Source organism: Dermacentor albipictus, chromosome 3 (assembly GCF_038994185.2).
Source record: "Dermacentor albipictus isolate Rhodes 1998 colony chromosome 3, USDA_Dalb.pri_finalv2, whole genome shotgun sequence".
Classification (NCBI taxonomy): Eukaryota; Metazoa; Arthropoda; class Arachnida; order Ixodida; family Ixodidae; genus Dermacentor; species Dermacentor albipictus.
Window position 1 is genome coordinate 189,278,667 of NC_091823.1, and position 20,738 is coordinate 189,299,404.

Below are 20,738 nucleotides of genomic sequence, written 5' to 3' on the forward strand. Positions count from 1 at the left end.
GTACGATGCTTCAAAGCGGTACAAAAGCGCATCTAGTGAATGCGGCGTTGCCTTAGAGACTAGCTGTTTCTAAGGCTCAGGCGTGCGTCGCTTGCTCAGGCGCACATTTCGTTGCCGCGCCGAACGCTGCGTTGTTCGACGCTCACCGCGTCCACTGCGGGGCGCGTAGTCGCTGGCGGGTCGACGGGAACGCTGTCGCGTTCCACTCATGACGGCGAAGCAGAGTAACGCATGAGTTGTTTCTTCGTCTAGCCGAGCCAAATATAGCCAAGCAACAGCAGTTCACCAGGCTAAACAGTGGTTCAACAACTAAAATAAAGGCTAGTATGCTCCGCATCCTGGGCTTAACCTTAGCTAAGGCACAGCCATTTTATGCGAAGCATATTACGAGGGCTCAACCCAGCTCCTCAGGCGCGGCGGTGTCGCCTTGAATACCACGTGACACCGTGACGTCACGACAGAGGAGAAGTGGCTTTGGCTCAACTCTTGCAAGATGGGCTGGGTGGGAATCGAACCAGGGTCTCCGGAGTGTGAGACGGAGACGCTACCACTGAGCCACGAGTACGATGCTTCAAAGCGGTACAAAAGCGCCTCTAGTGAATGCGGTGTTGCCTTAGAAACGAGCTGTTTCTAAGGCTCAGGCGTGCGTCGCTTGCTCAGGCGCACATTTCGTTGCCGCGCCGAACGCTGCGTTGCTCGACGCTCACCGCGTCCAATGCGGGGCGTCCAAGGCGAAGCAGAGTAACGCATGAGTTGTTTCTTCGTCTAGCCGAACCAAATATAGCCAAGCAACAGCAGTTCACCAAGCTAAACAGTGGTTCAACAACTAAAATAAAGGCTAGTATGCTTCGCATCCTGGGCTTAACCTTACCTAAGCCACAGCCATTTTTTATTATTATTATTATTATTATTATTATTATTATTATTATTATTATTATTATTATTATTATTATTATTATTATTATTATTATTATTATTATTATTATATTATTAATAATAATAATAATAATGACTAGTAAGAGGAGCGGTCCAAGTAGGCTCCCTTGTGCCATTCCAGACTTCTCGGGCAGGTATCCTTAGTAACTAGACGAATTACAGTATAGCGGGCTCCAGCAACTACAGACGCGAGCACAAGAAAACCAAACCCGCATGACAACGCTGGACTTACCACTGAACTTTATAGCGAATACATTTCATAAATCTCCGCCACGTATGCGTAGAAAACCAAGAGAAGTAACAATGTTTATGGTAAAAAATCAATGCAAACAACCATAGCCCCATCCCCACCCGACACGGGCCGCAACGCATGGATTAGCATGGTAAATTTAAAAATGGAAGTTCTTTATCATTGAGGTGAACCGAAGGTACACTCACGCATGGATGCACGCCCAACTTTCTGGTGCGGAACGCTTCGCTTATTGCTCTTTCTAGACTACTGCTCTCTCTCCCCACAATCGAAACACTAGCAAAGACTGCTCGGAATCGGCGCTTTTTCCAATGCAAAGGCGAGGTTCCTCGTGCACCAGTTGGAAGCGAATTGCGATGGCATGCGTTCAATGATGCAACGGCCTGTCTGCCCAACGTAGGACTATCCGCATGACAAAGGCACGTGATACACGACTGGTGACGCACTATTTTTTGTGTGTGTGAAAAGAGTGGTTTGCTCTATTCCATAGCTACTGCTCACATCTTTCTTCTCTCATGTTAAAAAAGTGGGGGGTTTTATGTGCCAAAACCACGTTCTGATTATGAGGCACACCGTAATGAAGTGAAGACTCTGGAAATTTCAGCCACTTGGGTATCTTTAAGCTGCACCTAAATCTAAGTACATGGGTGTTTTCGCATTTTGCTTCCATCGTCTTCTCTCACATGAGGCTTTTGCAGAACGTTGACAGTTTGCTCGGAATACACCCGCATGATGCCATTTCTCATGACCACACGCTTAAGGTTGACAGAAAAGACATACCTTAAGCATTAAGCGCCTTATCAACTTGAGCCCTAACCTTCACATGAAAGGCATTGCATTTAAATGCTGTTTGGCTTGTTTAAAGTCGGTGATGTGAAATAATTCATTGCGAACTGAGTTAAAGATTAATGGCGCCTAAAATTGCATTCTTTTACCATACTTACCCTAATTTGTTGCCACACACTATCTTCCAATGTGCGTTACTGTTTTCAGCTTAATTAAAACCGTTTCTTTTTTATCTTTTTCGCTAAGTGTTTAGTCTAGCTTTTCCTTTATCGAACTAAGTTCCTTATGTTTACGGCACCTTTTCTTTAGAACGACAGAAAGCTGAGCTAATTGGCAAGGATTCATTATGCAAAAAATAGGTGAGGCGAGCAGACAGGACACAAGAGTAGAGAAGTGGACAACAGGAACACCTTTTTTATTTTCCCTACTAGGCGGATTATATTATTACGATATCATCGAGCGATGCTCAAGAGACGAGCCGCCGCGAGAACAACGATGAAGTTGGTTGGTACCCTTGGCGCGAGTGAGTGTCGGCCTGGCTGTCTGGCTCCAGTGTAAATAGCCTCTTCTGCCTGTGTATTTCCACACGTAACACTCTGGTGGAAGTGTGGGGTATCCAGCTGCACTCCATCTCTGCACACAACCTTAGATGACCGCAAGGCCCGGAAACTAACAAGTTATCCTGCGATCACGTGACCTTGTGGGTCGCTTTTGAGGCGAACCCAATTACATTGCCCATTTATTCAAAAGCTTTGGGCCTCCGTTGTTTCGCTGGACCTAAGCTGTGAAAATCCAAGACCTCCTGCAATATCTTATGTTCAATGGGTTTGAAGTGCTGTCTCGTGTAAACGAAACGAGAAGCCAGCCAGCTACCTGAAGACACTGAGTGAAACTCTTGGTGCCAAAACACTGGTCAGACCCACCCACATTCCAAGTGGCGTTTTGTTCTTTGTTCCAGTACACAAAAGAAAAAAAAAAGAAAGGTACGTTCACTGTCGGGTCGCATTCGCTGCTCGAGCACGGTAACCATCCACAAGCTAGTGCAGCGAAAACGAAAGGGTTCGCCAGTCAGCCGTGGCTTAACCGAGGCTTAGCGGTCGCACGCCACCTGTACTGCCACATGTCACCGCAGCCCGCCCGAATGGCGTACCCCTGATGACAGGCCGACCTGCTTCCACTGCTGTCACATCGGCCACGTCGCTCGTCACTGCCGCAACCGATGGCCACCACCTCCTCGGACATACGCCGCCACTTTTTCTCGCACTTTTGGACCTTCTGTTCCCTATGCCACCCGCCATGAACCCACTGCCGCTGATGCTCCTGCTCCGAACCTTCGCTACAGCCGCTCGCCCTTACCTCGATGCCATCAGTCTCGTTCGCCCCAACCCCGTCGCTTTTCCTCACCGCCTACCGCCTCCCGGATCCAGCCGGAAAACTAGGCACTGTAGCTTCTGGAGGTTAAGCTACGTCGTCAACCCTGCCCTCAAATTCTCTGCTCACCAAACCTTCTTGATGTTGATTGCTATCCTGTCACGGCACTCATCGATAAAGGAGCACATCTTTCTATTATGAGTGCTGCCTTCCGACGACGACTGAACAAGCTCGTCTCCCCAGTGTTCGCACGCGTCGTCCGCGTTGTGGATGGCGGTACTGTGTCTATCATCGGCATGTGTAGAGTATGTGTCAGCATGGTCGGCCACCGCACTCCTGTCTTCTTCGCCGTAATTTCTCATTGCCCCCACGGCCTCATTCTCGGCCACGATTTTCTCTCCGCGCATTCTGTTCTTATTGACTGCTCTTCCAATACCCTTCGCCTTCAGTTGCCGATTCTAACAGAACCTTCTGACGCACCCCACTACCGCTTACGCCCCACCGGCTTTCTTCGCCTGCCGTCAAAATTAATAGCCTGTAATGAACTGTAGTCTTTCGCAAGAGTTCCTGATGGCGAGTACCTCGCCCCTCCTCAGCCCGACGTTCCCCTACAATATGATGTGATGGTGCCTCACAGTATACTTACTATTACTGCGAACCGCACTCGCATGCCTGTCTTTAACTTTGGATTATCAAAGCAAATTCGACCGCAAGGTGCCTTGCCACCGTTGATTGTCTCGACGACCATCACGTGGCAGCCTTATCGACCGATGGTTCTCGCGAGCTTAGCAGTCCCCTCGCGCCGGCCTCGGGTGCCGATCCCAACATAAAGCAAATGGTTACGACAGACCTGTCCTCTGCGCTGACTTAAAACCTTTGCCGCGTATTATCGTCCTACCGAGATTTTTTTGACTTCGACAATCGCCCTTTAGACCAGACGCTCGCGGTCAAGCATCGGATTCTTACTGGCGATGCTACGCTTATTCACCGACGCCCCTATCGTGTTCCAACGTCGGAACGCCGTTTCTGGTTGATTGAAGAATTTTCAATTTCATTTACAACTATATTATTTTGCCCAAAATAACTTTATCAGTACAAAAATGGCTTATCGATTTAAACTTCGCTCAAAGATGGTCAACGTTATCGCCACAGAAATCACGTAGCGCTATCTAGTCCCAACCATGCAAGCCATCTTTACTCGGCTCGTGACGCTTCTACGCCGTAGGCAACGACGTCGGCGCTCAAGATTCCGACACATCGCTAGCGTCATGCAAGACTTTTCGTCATGCTACATTGTGCACTCGTGATTTTGTGAGTAGACATGTCCATTTCGTCTGCAACTTAAGTTCTGGTTGTCTGGCTTTGAGGTATGCGCGTGAAGGAGTCAGGCGCCCACGGCTAATTAGCCCTTCAGAACCAGACCAAATGGACATGTGCACTGTAAGTTGGCACTTACATAATGCCCCCCCCCCCCCCTCTGGGAGATGCGCGTTGCGCATCCAATCAGTGCGCCGGAGCAGATAGGCGGGAGCTTTGAACTTGCATTGCTGCAAAACGCCGGTAGTGTGTGCTGCCAGTCTACATCAAAACAAAACCTACGAAACTTCTGTAACAGTTTTAGTGAAGCAGACGCCCTCCTGTGCTTCTCCGTGGCACGTTTAAGACTACGACGAAGACCCATGCCATGATTACTTGAGTGTGTCCGTTGCTGACTGACAACTCCCACTCACAGACCGAAAACAGAACTTTCAAGCTTGCACACCACGCTCCAAAGTCCGGTTGTCTCGCCAAAAGCGTGGCAGTTTGGGCGAGTTGGTATGTCATGACTGTTTTAGGCTTGTAGCGCAGCTCGGAAGAGCAAAAACGGAAGGAGGTAGGGGTAATCAAAGGGAACGGAAAACAGAGTGAGTGCTAACTTCCAACTGACAGTTTATTTCGTGACACAAGACTACTTATACACTCGGCAAACTATATGACATCAGGAGATAACAAAGAAATGAAGCAACAAAACCGATAGCAACCAAGTAGTAACATATTCAAACAGCCTGTGGCTGCTGTCGGAGATACGCCAATTCATTGTTTGATAATGATAATGAAGGTGAGCGCACACATGCATGGCCCAGACCAATGATAGCCTTTGCTTCGATGATTTCTCTTGTGAGCTGATTACGACTGCGACCAAGAATGACGCATTCCTCTAAGACAGGTTCGCAACCACACGTTTTGCAGTGCTGCGCAAGAAACCCACCGGCTGTAATACAATTCTTGGCATTGTAACCATATTCGCGCAGCCTGTCATTCAGACATCGGCCAGTTTCACCAACGTAACGTTTTCCGCACTTGAGTGGAAAACAATAAACGACACAAAGTGTGCCATCAACAAACTTATTTTTGTGGTTCTTGTCACAGGAAAGAGGAGCTACCTTATTGGGATTAGTGAGTTTGCAAATCCTCATTTGCTTGTTAGGGGCAGAAAACACTACACGAACATTCGCTCGCTGGGCGATTATCTTAAGATTATGTGAGACGATATGAATGTAAGGGATAACGCTAGTCCTACCCCTCGTAGTTACAGGATTATCTGCGTGCTGGTTGTCTTTTCTATGCTCTCTTAGAATTCGTTCTGCTATTGACACTTGTAGGGACACGGGATAACCAGCCTGCGAAAGCCGATCGCACTGAGAGGCAAAGCTAGACGAAACAGTATGGTGGCACGACTTTTTCAAATCATTATTAAGGCAAAGGTTAGCAATGCCTCTCTTGATCAACATGGAATGGGCAGAATGAAACGGAAGAAGTGGTTTGTTAGCATGAGGTTCATAGGACCAACACGTATGAATATCCGAACATGCTAAGCGCAAATCCAAAAACCGGATCTCATGATCCTGTGGGAGCTCGTAGGCAACGTCAAGGGGCGCAAAGCATTCTTGGACTATTGGCACTACCGAGGCAACCTCAGTCTCAAGGTTAGCCGGAGAACACTGAACACAAAACAAAAAATCGTCCACGTAACGAAATATTTTAAAAATGTTAGTCTGCCAAAGGTTGACTGACATGGCGACGTCTAGGCGAGCTAAAAATAAATCACTGAGGAGCGAGGCAATGCACGAACCAACGCACACTCCGTTTTTCTGCAAATAGATGGTGTCATTCCATGTAATGAACGCAGATGACAAATAAAAGCTCAAAAGTTGTAAAAAGTGATCACTAGACATCCCAGCATTAGTTTGAAAACGGGTGACGCCAAATTCATCAATTGTCTGCGAAATAGCTGACAGCAGGTCATTGTGAGGAATAGAATAGAAAGGTCCTTAAAGGGACCCTGAAACGATTTTGGCGATTTTCTACAAACGTACTGAGTCGTTAGAGTAGGTTCTTCTGATCGTTAATTGATGCATCTAAGTGCTCTGCGTAAAGCGTGTAATTTATTATAAGGTTTTAAAAATACCCATCGCTGCCGATCGCAGCGCACTGCTCGGTGGAATTTTAAGCCTCCCCTACCCATATGATGCAAATAACCCATATTACGTCACATGGGCGAGCTATCTGATTGGCTGACTAGGGCGCGTGGTCGATAATTTTTCCAACTTTATGGTGAACAAATGATGCTCGTAATAGTTGGAATGTTAGTTACTTTGTTTTTGTAAAAAGAAAATAACTTAAAGAGAATACACAAGAATAGTTTTTTAGTACACTTCAGCACTTCCGGCACACAGCAAGTGTCGTCTGCTTGTGTTACAACGTACTCCATTTTGACGAGAGCTCCGCGGTCAGAGTCGGTCTCAGTCTTTTCGCCAGCACTATGATTCGACTTTGTTGCCTTGTGGACTGCAAACCTAGCGACCTGCAAACCGCGAGTCCAGTATTAGGGCAAACGCAAGCGCAAGGGGACAGGGTCTGGCCGCTTGACTGTGCCGGGATGAGCCACGAGATGAGCAGAAGGGCAAATGTGAACGGTCTGCACGGTGCAGCCACCTGGTGGCACAGAGCTCAACCATACACAGTAGCAGCAACGAAGTGTATTCTTTGCTGCTGGTGTGTATTTTTCGCAGGAGTGTAATCATCAACACGTTGATTTATAAATGTTTAAAATGCTTTACACTTGGTTTGAGCGATATTAGCGCTTTGTTTGACTGGTTAAGCGCTGCGCCAGCAAGTGTCTGGACCGTGCAGACCGATAAGGCTGCTCACGTACGTCTACGCTAAAGTTCCTTCATCAGCTTGAGTTTATGCCTCCAGTCATTTGCCGAAATGACCAGCTTGCCTGTTTTTAGCGGAGTACCGAACACGTTCGGCGCTACGATAGAATGCTCGCAACGCACGCTGCTTCGATAGCTCTCGGTCGACGGCCAAGCGGCTAGCGGAGAGGTCTCGCGCGGTAGGGGGCGTGCTCCTAAACAACCGGAAGTGAGCGATGTGACGTCGCATCGTGACGCTGAACCAGTGAAGGCGGAGCTTAGCGCCGCTCGCTCGGCGAGCGAGTTGAGGAGGAAAAGCATAGCTAGGGAGGAGGGTAACTTCTAATCGCTTGCAGCTCCATTAATACGTAACGCTTCACTTAAATTGTGGTGCGAATGTTCTACTTAAGCTGTACCCTACGCGCCTACAAAATTTGTCCGAACCGTTTCAGGGGCCCTTTAACATCGACGGAGAAGAGTTGAAAGCCTCGATCAGAGTTGTACTTTAAAATTTCAATTACTTCAACGGAGTTGCGTGTTAACAACGGGTCATTCACGGGTAAAATGGCTAGCTTGGCCTGCAGAAACAGTGCGACAGACTTCTGCCACGTGTCTTTTTCTGAAACAATAACCTTCAACGGGACGTCAGGTTTGTGCGCTTTCGCGCTAAAGAACACCTCTAGGTGATATCGTTTGCTGCTGGCAATACTTCTTAACACTTTGTCCAAGTTGCATTCCCTGCAAAGTTTCTTAGCCTTAGCTTTTACCTTACTTAAGGACACTGTATCCTGACGCTTAAAAACGGCGGAAATTGCCAGACCAGCTTTTGCGTGAAAATTCCCTGCCGAGAATACACAGAACCCGCCTTCTTTATCTGCCGGTAACACGCAAATCGAATTGTCACGCAGATAGTTAGCTACACGTCTCAACGACATCTTCGGAAGTGCCTGTCTAGAGCGGGATATGGCCCCTACACCTTCGGAAATAACGCGCGAAACATCCTCTTCCGCCGTGAACTTGGAAATCTGCCTCACCATTGAGAGCATCTCTTCCGGTGGTTTTCTAGACTCCACCGCGAACTTAGGTCACCACGCCAAAACGTTGTGGATGTGTTCTGGTAGGTCCAAGTTTTTCGGCGAGTGAACAGTGTTTCCAGGAGTCGGTCTTCTCCCGGAACAACGGCCACGAAGATCACGCAACTGGCACTGCCACAAGCACTCGGTTTTCTGGTCAGCGAAGCGTAGAAATTTCCGTAGTGTCAGACCCAGCGAAGAAGGTTCCGTAGAAACATTTAGCTGAGTAGAGAGCACCTGGCGGTATAGCCGAGCCTGCCTGCGCAACTCGGATTTGAGAATCTTGCAGATTCTGCTGGAATGTCCGGATGAGGGAATGAATCCACCAAAGAGGGAACCTACTTCCAGTGGGATGATCTTGCGGCGAGCACAAAATGCCAAGGTACGGGCTTTGATTATCCTACGTATTAGGCTTTGATTACCCCTACCTTCTTCCTATTTTGCTCTTCCGAGCTGCACTACAAGCCTAAAACGGTCATGACATACCAACTCGCCCAAACTGCCACGCTTTTGACCTTCATGTCTAGTTCAACGGGCCCCTCTCTTGCTACAACTCGTGACCCGTGTGCTCCTGTTTCACTCATCGCGGCAACCGTGTGCAAAGCCCGTACCTTGGCATTTTGTGCTCGCCGCAAGATCATCCCACTGGAAGTAGGTTGCCTCTCTAGTTGATTCATTCCCTCATCCGGACATTCCAGCAGAATCTGCAAGATTCTCAAATCCGAGTTGCACAGGCAGGCTCGGCTCTACCGCCAGGTGCTCTCTACTCAGCTAAATGTTTCTACGGAACCTTCTTCGCTGGGTCTGACACTACGGAAATTTCTACGCTTCACTGACCAGAAAACCGAGTGCTTGTGGCAGTGCCAGTTGCGTGATCTTCGTGGCCGTTGTTCCGGGAGAAGACCGACTCCTGGAAACACTGTTCACTCGCCGGTAAACTTGGACCTACCAGAACACATCCACAACGTTTTGGCGTTGGGACCTAAGTTCGCGGTGGAGTCTAGAAAACCACCGGAAGAGATGCTCTCAATGGTGAGGCAGATTTCCAAGTTCGCGGCGGAAGAGGATGTTTCGCGCGTTATTTCCGAAGGTGTAGGGGCCATATCCCGCTCTAGACAGGCACTTCAGAAGATGTCGTTGAGACGTGTAGCTAACTATCTGCGTGACAATTCGATTTGCGTGTTACCGGCAGATAAAGAAGGCGGGTTCTGTGTATTCTCGGAAGGGAATTTTCACGCAAAAGCTGGTATGGCAATTTCCTCCGTTTTTAAGCGTCAGGATACAGTGTCCTTAAGTAAGGTAAAAGCTAAGGCTAAGAAACTTTGCAGGGAATGCAACTTGGACAAAGTGTTAAGAAGTATTGCCAGCAGCAAACGATATCACCTAGAGGTGTTCTTTAGCGCGAAAACGCACAAACCTGACGTCCCATTGAGGGTTATTGTTTCAGAAAAAGATACGTGGCAGAAGTCTGTCGCACTGTTTCTGCAGGCCAAGCTAGCCATTTTACTCGTGAATGACCCGTTGTTAATGCGCAACTCCGTCGAAGTAATGGAATTTTTAAAGGACAACTCTGATCGAGGCTTTCAACTCTTCTCCGTCGATGTTAAGGACCTCTACTATTCTATTCCTCACAATGACCTGCTGTCAGCTATTTCGCAGAAAATTGATGAATTTGGCGTCACCGGTTTTCAAGATAATGCTGGGATGTCTAGTGATCACTTTTTAAAACTTTTGAGCCTTTATTTGTCATCTACGTTCATTACATAGAATGACACCATCTATTTGCAAAAAAACGGAGTGTGCATTGGTTCGTGCATTGCCCCGCTCCTTAGTGATTTATTTTTAGCTCGCCTAGACGTCGCCATGTCAGTCAACCTTTGTCAGACTAACATTTTTAAAATATTTCGTTACGTGGACGATCTTTTGTTTTGTGTTCAGTGTTCTCCGGCTAACCTTGAGACTGAGGTTGCCTCGGCAGTGCCAATAGTCCAAGAATGCTTTGCGCCCCTTGACGTTGCCTACGAGCTCCCACAGGATCATGAGATCCAGTTTTTGGATTTGCGCTTAGCTTGTTCAGATATTCATACGTGTTGGTCCTATGAACCTCGTGCTAACAAACCACTTCTTCCGTTTCATTCTGCCCATTCCAAGTTGATCAAGAGAGGCATTGCTAACCTTTGCCTTAATAATGCTTTGAAAAAGTCGTGCCACCATACTGTTTCGTCTAGCTTTGCCTCTCAGTGCGATCGGCTTTCGCAGGCTGGTTATCCCGTGTCCCTACAACTGTCAATAGCACAACGAATTCTAAGAGAGCGTAGAAAAGACAACCAGCACGCAGATAATCGTGTAACTACTAGGGGTAGGACTAGCGTTATCCCTTATATTCACACCGTCTCACATAATCTTAAGAAAATCGCCCAGCGAGCGAATTTTCGTTGAGTGTTTTCTGCCCTAACAAGCTAATGAGGATTTGCAAACTCACTAATCCCAATAAGGTAGCTCCTCTTTCCTGTGACAAGAACCACAAAAATAAGTTTGTTAATTGCACACTTTGTGTCGTTTATTGTTTTCCACTCAAGTGCGGAAAAGATTACGTTGGTGAAATTGGCCGATGTCTTAATGACAGGCTGCGCGAACATGGTTACAATGCCAAGAATTGTATTACAGCCGGGGGGTTTCTTGCGCAGCACTGCAAAACGTGTGGTTGCGAACCTCTCTTAGAGGAATGCCTCATTCTTGGTCGCAGTCGTAATCAGCTCACAAGAGAAATCATCGAAGCAAGGGCTATCATTGGTCTGGGCCATGCATGTGTAAGCTCACCTTCATTATCATTATCAAACAATGAATTGGCGTATCTCCGACTGCAGCCACAGGCTGTCTTAATATGTTACCACTTCGTTACTATCAGTTTTGTTGCTTCATTTCTTTGTTATCTCCTGATGCCATATGGTTTGCCGAGTGTATAAGTAGTCTTGTGTCCCGAAATAAACTGTCAGTTGGAAGTTAGCGCTCACTCTGTTTTCCGTTCCCTTTGATTACCCCTACCTCCTTCCTTTTTTGCTCTTCCGAGCTGCGCTACAAGCCTAAAACTGTCTCGCCAACAGAATCTGCTGCGAGAAAGACACAGGCCAAAAAGACCTTACTTTTCCTGGCCCTAGAGCAGCAGCGAGAGCTTCAGGAGAGTGGTGTTAGATATGGAGCTGTTTCCTGCGATTACTTCGAGTTCCCCAAACCACTTCGAGTCGCAGCACAGCTAATTGAGGAATACCGAAGCAGGAAAGCACATTCCAGAGGAGCGGCCGAGCAAACAAGTTTAAGGCAACAAGTTCACGTGCCAACAAGTTCGTGCGCCGCCGGGATTAGCAGGTGGGCCTCGGACAATGGAGCATGAGCAGCCCTCCCCTTCTCCTCGTTAGAAGTGCATTGCCAGTCTGCGAGGCAAGACCGCAGAGAGCCGCCAGGTGTGACAGCGCGGCACGGGCGCCTACCATTGGCTGAAAGTGGCGTCATCGGAGCGGACTCTCCCATTGGTCAAACATGACGTGACTTCAAGTGCTCGGAGGGTTTATAAGAAGCCTTCCAGAGAGACCTGAGCATGCTGGGACATGCCCTGATTCCCTGATTCACCTCTCTCGAACTTCTTGCCGCGGGCCGCAGCGTCCGAGTTGCTGCCGGCCCGTAATGTCAGTACGTCTGATACTTGTCTCTCAGCTCTCTGTACGTAATGTAGAATAAATCCTCCCAAGTTTTGGGTTTTCATCCCGAAGTCCGTCCTCCAACCCCTACAGTGGTTGCTATGCCAACGTAGACGATACGCGTGCAAGTCCCAGTGGTCCTTTGCGAAAAGCAACACCTGACTTCAGCCTCGCTTTCTTAAATATGTTCGTGCAGGTCAGGGCCTCTAACAACAACGCTGTCTACCAACTGATGTTCATTAGGAAAAAAACAAAAAGCAAGAGGACTCAGTCTGCGTGCGCATTCCATAAGGTCAAATAGAATAGATCACCAAGATTTTGCATCTCGCCAGCTAAAAAAGAGCTAGACCACCACTATAGGCAATTATGACGTCCCTTTTGTATTTAAGACTCCTGCCAGGTCACGAGATTATTTGCCTTAGTGCTTTAATCATCTCAGTTCGATTGAAGAAGTGCTTACCACTACGTGCTTTACAGTATGGGAGGTACAACGTTTCTATTAAAGTGTTACTGTGCTGGCGGATTGATTACAAGAAAGCGTTTGATTCAGACGAAACCTCAGCAGTCATACAGGCATTACGAAATCACGGTGTAGACGAGGTGAATGTAAAAATACTGAAAGATACCTATAGCGGCTCCAATCCCACCACAGTCCTCCATAAAGAAAGCAACAAAATCCCAATAAAGAAGGGCCTAAGGCCGGGAGATACCATCTCTCCAATACTATTCACAGCCTGTTTACAGGAGGTGTTCAGCGACCTGGATTTGGAAGAATTCTGGATAACAGTTAATGTAGAATACCTTAGTAACTTGCGATTAATTCGCTGATGAAATTGCCTTACTTAGTAACTCACGGGACCAATTGCAATTCATTCTCACTGATCTGGACAAGCAAAGTCGAAAGGTGGGTCTAAAAATTAATCTGCAGAAAACTAAAGTAATGTGTAACAGTCTCCGAAGAGAACAGCAGTTTACGATATGTAGCGAGGCACTGGAAAACGTCACGGAATACATCTACTTAGGGCAGGTAGTCACCGCGGATCCAGATCATGAGACTGAAATGATCACAAGAATAAGAATGGGCTGGAGTGCGTTTGACATTCATTCTCAGAGCATGAACAGCAGGTTACCCTTATCCCTCCAGAGAAAAGTGCACAACAGCTGTGTCTTACCAGCACTCACCTACGGGGCAAAAACCTGGAGGCTTTGGAAAAGGGTTCTACTTAAATTTAAGACGACGCAACGAGCTATGGAAAGAATAATGGTGGGTGTAATGTTAAGGAATAAGAAGAGAGCAGATTGGGTGAGGGAACAAACGCGACTTAATGACATCTTAGTTGAAATCAAGAAAAAGGAATGGGCGTGGGCAGGGCACCTAATGAGGACGGAAGATAACCGGTGGTCATTAAGGGTTACGGACTGGATTGGAAGGGAAGGGAAGCGTAGCAGGGGGCGGCAGAAAGTTAGATGTTCGGATGGGATGAAGAGGTTTGCCGGGACAACATGACCACAATTAGCACACGACCGGGGTAGTTGAAGGAGTATAGGAGAGTCCTTTGCTCTGCAGTGGGCGTAACCAGGCTGCTGCTGATGCTGATGATGTGCTGGCGCAGGTGCTCCTTGACACAATTGCCCGTTTGCCCAATGCAGGGTTTTCTACAAAACAGTGCGATCAGGAGGCGGAAGCTCCCTTCCATTGGATCTGTCAAATCGCTTCACAATTACGCCATGCTAAGGTCACTAGACAAAACAAGTTATTAAGGTAGCGCCACTGCTCTTTTCCTGCTCGAACCTCTTCTCCATCACTGTAAGGAAGCGACCCCGATAAAGTTCAAAACTAATCAGGTCATACGGAAAAACTGGAATACTTATTTGCTTTCATATCAACTAAAACTACTTCTTTCATAAAAGCATTACTTCATGCCAAGAGTAAGCTTTCATTTATTTTGTAGCTATAGGTATGTTATGTAAGCAAGCATAATATGTGAAATCTGTCAGCGCCGTGCAGGTAGTATTTTTGACCACTTGCCATACCGTCTCGCATGCACCTGCTATGCGCACGCTTTGATCCAAATTTGCCTGCCTTACTTGCTCTTCATCCCGACAGCAAGAAATAGAAGATGAAATCAGCCATCACATTGTCTCCCCTTATGCTGAAGGCAGTACATTAGGTATATTTTGTCGTTGTTATTGAGATAAGTCCTTGGTTTTGACGCAGCTAGGCCTACACTGACGATACCAAGGTATAAAGGAGGCTTGATTTGAACCTAGCAGATCGCGCCACAGCCTTAGCGCTGATGATGCGTTGACGATGCGGAATCCTCCGGGCCCAAACATGGTCAGTCCGCCCGTCTGTTCTACCCTCGTCTGCCCGTGTGCGTACGCCCAAAAGGTGGATGGTGTCGCAAAATTTGGTACACGCTCAATCCGCACGAATGAATCGCACGCGTATTCTATTCGGCGACGTGTCCTGTTGACAGCTGGCAACCGTTCGGCGGAGCAAATGTGTTCAAGGGTGGCAGCTACCTTTGACAGTAGACATCACCTCCTTTACGTAGATGATGCGCTGCAGCAGACGACACTGGCATATTTTTGCAGACGTAATTTAAAAATTCCACGTCATGGTTAAAATGAGACTCTACGCTGCCACATTCTGTTCTGCAGCCGCATGTGTTGCATTGGCACCGTCATCCTTCTTCAAAACATTGGCAATTCATCTTATCTGCGCCACCTTTTAAAGATCGCATCGTGTCGCAACATGTCGTGTTGTCGCAACATGTCGGCATGTCGCAACATGTCGCAACAACATCGTGTCGCAACATGCGACGTATTCTCGGACGATTACTTTCAGTGCGCGCTGCCTTGGCTGGCCAAGCAAAGCCTCTCGACTTATCCCAACGTGCTGCGTTTTACGTGCTGCAAAAGTGGTAGTGTCGCCGGAAGCGATTCGTCCGAAATCGCCGTGTTCGGCGCGATGGCGCAGTTTCTGTAGTGCTAGTAACTGCTTGCAAGATTACGGAACACACGCACATCTGTGGCGGAATACAGCTGCGTAAGTCGCCAAGACACACCTCGTTACCACTGAGCACGCGTGTGAGGCTCGAAGTACAGCTTGCTGGTATGTTTGCGTTTGCTTGCTCATGCATTTCTTTTTCACTCTGCCAATTTTAAAAGAAGGCTCAAAGCACTTGTCTGCATGAGATGCATTTTTCCTTCTTTAAATATATACAGCCACCAAAGATTAGGCATCAAACATGCATATTAGAAATGTAATACTAGCTGCTTGTAAACGTTCCAAACAAAGTATAACTTTAAATAATGTGCTCAGCGTTGAATGAAGTTCTCACCGTGTGCAAAAAGGTTGTGCATAAGTGGTTAACTGGAGGCAGCAAGAAATTAAAGGGTAAGCAGTGAGTGTTCAATTCATTATGACTGGCATAAAAGCAATATGTATGTATAGCGGTAACATTATGCAGTTATATACACATGAGAAGTTTCCAAGGGGAATATATCGTTGAAAGCAAATAATTTATATTGCTGATAGGAGAACTTATTTTCAGTGAAATCAAACAATTGCATTCGTTCTTGCCAGCCTGGATGGCTAATCTGCAGCCACCTTACTACTTAGACATACCTAATTTAACACTTCAACAATATACAAGCCATTACCAAAGTGCACAAAATTAAGCAGTACCATGACAGGCATCACCCATGGCAGCAAACAAGGATGCTCGACTTGAGACTGTTTGATACTGTCAGCATCATACATGCGTGTTCTATTTTGATTGCTCTACACATAAAAAATAAGCTCAGACAGGATGCACATGATACATGAACTATCGTAAGCTCTACTCAAGTTATTTGAGTTAATTGGGCATGGGTTGCATGTTGTTTATGTATTCATGCAGTAACCACCTAGTTAGCTGATGCACAGCCATATTTTAGGAAAATGAAGGATGCACAGCATAACATAAACAGCTGGCGAGTAGCTGTATTTTATTTGAAAGTAAACCGAGATTATCAAGTGACTTAGCATAGCAGTGAGTTGAGTGACCTCTCATGGTGTGAAAAGGTTGATACAGTTAGTGATTTTGTGTTTGTCTTTCTTAATTAGCAGCTGCTTTAACATGCACATGACAATGAAATGAAGGTTCATATGGCAGAAGACATGGCCGCACAAAAGTGAAGAAACATTCATTATTATTTTTTTTATTTGCATAAAAAACCAGCTAATAGTTACTTAGGTTCAGTTTTGTGAATAATGCACAAGGCGTTCGGTGTAAAACTGAAAGTTGTTTTGTTCCATTATCTATTCACTATTCGCGTAGCTAAATGAACGTACCCCCATTACCAATGTGATAGCACAAAAATTTGCAGCCAAGAGGCCGCAGTGGCTCAGCCTCTGTGCCAAATGTAAAATTGTTCCAAACGAAAACACGCATACTGGTGAATTGGTTATCGATTCACATATAATATTCAAATCCGTACATCACGAGTAATCTTTAATTCCTTGGCGCATTGCTCACCATTGTAGCCTTGGTTTCGAAGCTGTGCGTGTGCAGTAATATAACTTGGCAAATGAGACTTATGGTTATTCATTACACTGAAAGCAACTTTACGTGTGGCTTAGATAATATAATGCTCCTACATGTGGGTCAGCCGCTTTGTTCACTAGTTGTCCACTGTTACGCCTGAACTATACGGTGCCACTGGACATTGCTGTATTCCTACAGGCACGCTCAAACAGCTTGGCTATACACAAACATCCCTTTACATCGCGCTTAGATTAAGGTGGTGCAGATTTGCTCTGAGAATGTGCTTATAAGCATAACTGCCGTGCATTCAAAAATGTGTTTGAAATTTAATGGTGGATGCTCAGCTTTGCAGATGTAACATTTATATTTATAGTGCAAGGCCACTTCGATGGACAGGAAGGATGCCACATGGATGCTCGTGTTGTGACCTTGCAGTCACAATGCAAGTAGTTTTCTGCAGTTCTTAAGTATAAACATGTGAGGGAATTTGTAAATACAAAACTGTATTATGTAATCTGAGACACAAATTTTTTGTCACGTCAGTTCTTTGTGGTGCAGTTCAAATATATATGTGTGCTATTTGTAGCTGAAAACAGCATGGATTTCCCATTTAGAGCTCAGAATGTTCTATGAAATACATTCTTAATGTGTCAGGCATACATATGGTACCTTGTCTAATGCATTGCACACAGATAGCTATGTTTGGCACAGCATGAGTAGCATATTCATACGGTACATCTAGATACAAAATCTGTTTTGCACCTCTCCTTTGATATTCTACCATTCGACACAAAAGTACAGAATGGAATTTTTCTCGATTTCAATACTCAAAAGGCAAACAGGTTTTTGGCATCACACGTCTCAATCTTGCACACATGGCGCTTTGCATGTTTTGAATTTGTATTCATTGCCGGTGGTATATCTTCTAATGTAAAAGACTTTGTTCGACGTAGTTTTGCGCGTATATTTTTGAACTTACCCATAAGTATTCTGCCCTACTTGGATATACCTCTTTCAGTATTGGTATCTGTGCTTTGCCTTCATTGTATATGCTTCATTGTATCTGTGCTGTGCCTGCACAGTATATGTTGTGATAATTGAAGAGAGAATCGCCTAGAATAATTTGAAATCCCACATGTAACGCCGGAAGAAAGCCTTGGGAGCTATGCAAAGGGGGAAGGCAGCTGGGGAGGATCAGGTAACAGCAGATTTGTTGAAGGATGGTGGGCGGATTGTTCTAAAATAACTGGCCACCCTGTATACGCAATGCCTCATGACCTCGAGCACACCGTAATCTTGGAAGAATGCTAACATAATCCTAATCCATAAGAAAGGGGACGCCAAAGGCATGAAAAATTATAAACCGATCAGCTTACTGTCCATTGCCTTGAAACTATTTACTAAGGTAATCACAAATAGAATCAGGAACACCTTAGACTTCTGTCAAGCAAAGGACCAGGCACAATTCTATAAAGGCTACTCAACAATAGACCACATTCACACTATCAATCAGCTGATAGAGAAATGTGCGGAATATAACCAACCCTGATATATAGCTTTCATTGATTACGAGAAAGCATTTGATTCTGTCGAAACCTCAGCAGTCGTGGTGGCATTGCGCAATCAGCGTGTAGACGAGCCGTATGTAAAAATACTGAGGTTTTTTAGCGCACGAAAAGGGACGAAGGACAGTGGCAAGACGCGGACACAGCGCTGCGTGTCCGCGTCTGAAAAATACTGAAACATCTATAGCGGCTCCACAGACACCGTAGTCCTCTATAAAGAAAACAACAAAATCCCCAAAAAGAAAGGCGTCAGGCAGGGAGACATGATCTCTCCAATGCTACTCAAAGCGTGTTTACAGGGGGTATTCAGAGACCTGGATTGGGAAGAATTGGGGATAAGAGTTAATGGAGAATACCTTAGTAACTTGCGATTCGCTGATGATTTTGCCTTGCTTAGTAACTCAGGGGACCAATTGCAATGCATGCTCACTGACCGGGAGAGGCAAAGCGGAAGAGTGGGTCTAAATATTAATCTGCGGAAAACAAAAGTAATGTTTCACAGTTTCGGAAGAGAACAGCAGTTTACGATACGTAGCGAGGCACTGGAAGTGGTAGGGGAATACATCTACTTAAGGCAGGTAGTGACCGCGGATCCGGATCATGGGACTGAAATAATCAGAAGAATAAGAATGGGCTGGGGTGCGTTTGGCAGGCATTCTCAGATCATGAACAGCAGGTTGCCATTAGCCCTCAAAAGAAAAGTATAAAGTATTTTTTTTTTTGCATAATGAATCCTTACCAACTAGCTTAGCTTTCTGTCGTTCTAAGAAAAGTATATAACAGGTGTGTCTTACCAGTACTCACGTACGGGGTAGAAACCTACGAAAGGCTTACGAGGGGCTTACGAAAAGGGTTCTACTTAAGTTGAGGATGACGCAACGAGCTATGGAAAAAATGATAGGTGTAACGTTAAGGGATAAGAAAAGAGCAGATTGGGTGAGGGAACAAACTCGAGTTAATGACATCTTAGTTGAAATTGAGAAAAATAAATGGGCATGGGCAGGACATGTAACGAGGAGGGAGGATAACCGATGGTCATTAAGGGTTAAGGACTGGATTCCAAGGAACGGGAAGCGTAGCAGGCGACGGCAGAAGGTTACCTGGGCGGAGGGGATTAAGAAGATTGCAGGTACGATATGGCCACAATTAGTACATGACCAGGGTAGTTGGGGAAGTATGGGAGAGGCCTTTGCCCTGCAGGGGGCCTAACCAGGCTGATGATGATGATTATGACTGTTTTGTACCAGTCTAATTTGTATTAATTATGCAATGATTTCTTACAATCAGCAACTCAACTCGTGCATAAGTTAAGCTGATGTTGCTAATCTAAGCTAGTGCCATTTCCAGAATATGATAAAATAAAGAAGTGACCATGTGTATGGGACTAAAATTGATAGCTTGACAATATCTTATGAGGTGGGTAGTAACTTTGTGCCAAAAAAGAAAAATGCAGCACACTGACCAAGACAGTGTGGCTAACATAATATAGGGAGCAGACACTCTGTGAGCAGAGTCACTTGAAAATTTTGCCATAGTTCGTCCTCATTGGCTGGCTTCGATCACATCACTAATGCTGACATAATTGTGAAAATTTATGTTCAGGATATACTCATGACAGCCGATAGGTACGTTTTATATTGTGATAGCAGCTGACTTCTCAAGGGCAATGCACAGTGGCCATGAAAGTGCTAAACAATGACAAGAGGTGAGGCACTTCTTTCCATAGTATGGCAGCGCAGAGTAAAACGGTTCACTTATTGAGTGAAATCGTGGCCTGTGCAAAATAAAGATCAGTGAGATAGCCACTTATAGCGTCCATCATCCTACACCCATAAATGATAGGCTTACAGATAAGCTTGCAGATAGATGAAAGTTCACCGTAAAAACATTTAATGGACATACTTTGCAGCCCCAAATCAGTTTAATGCACATTATTTGCTAATGACTGTTGGCAGAATAAACACGCGGACTAAAAATGAAGCAGTTATCAGGCACATAATGCTGGTACTTGTGCTATTGTGCGATTTAAACTGAAGGCTCGTGCCAATATAGGTGACACGAACCAGAGAATCAAATGAGGCAGATATACAAAGTAACGGCCAACTTTCACTTACACAATTCTGCCTGCATTAGTCACGTGACCATAGCTAGCCAGTGAGGAAGCACGCTAGGCAAAATTTCTCTCACGTAGTTCTGCTGGCTGCTAGCAGAATATTATATATCACCATACCTCTGACACTTACTTACTTGTTACTTGTTATTACTTGTCTTACGGGTTCATTTTTACTTTCATACTGCTTTTTGGCAGGAAACGTAAAATTTGCACTTAATTAGAAGGAAATACCTACT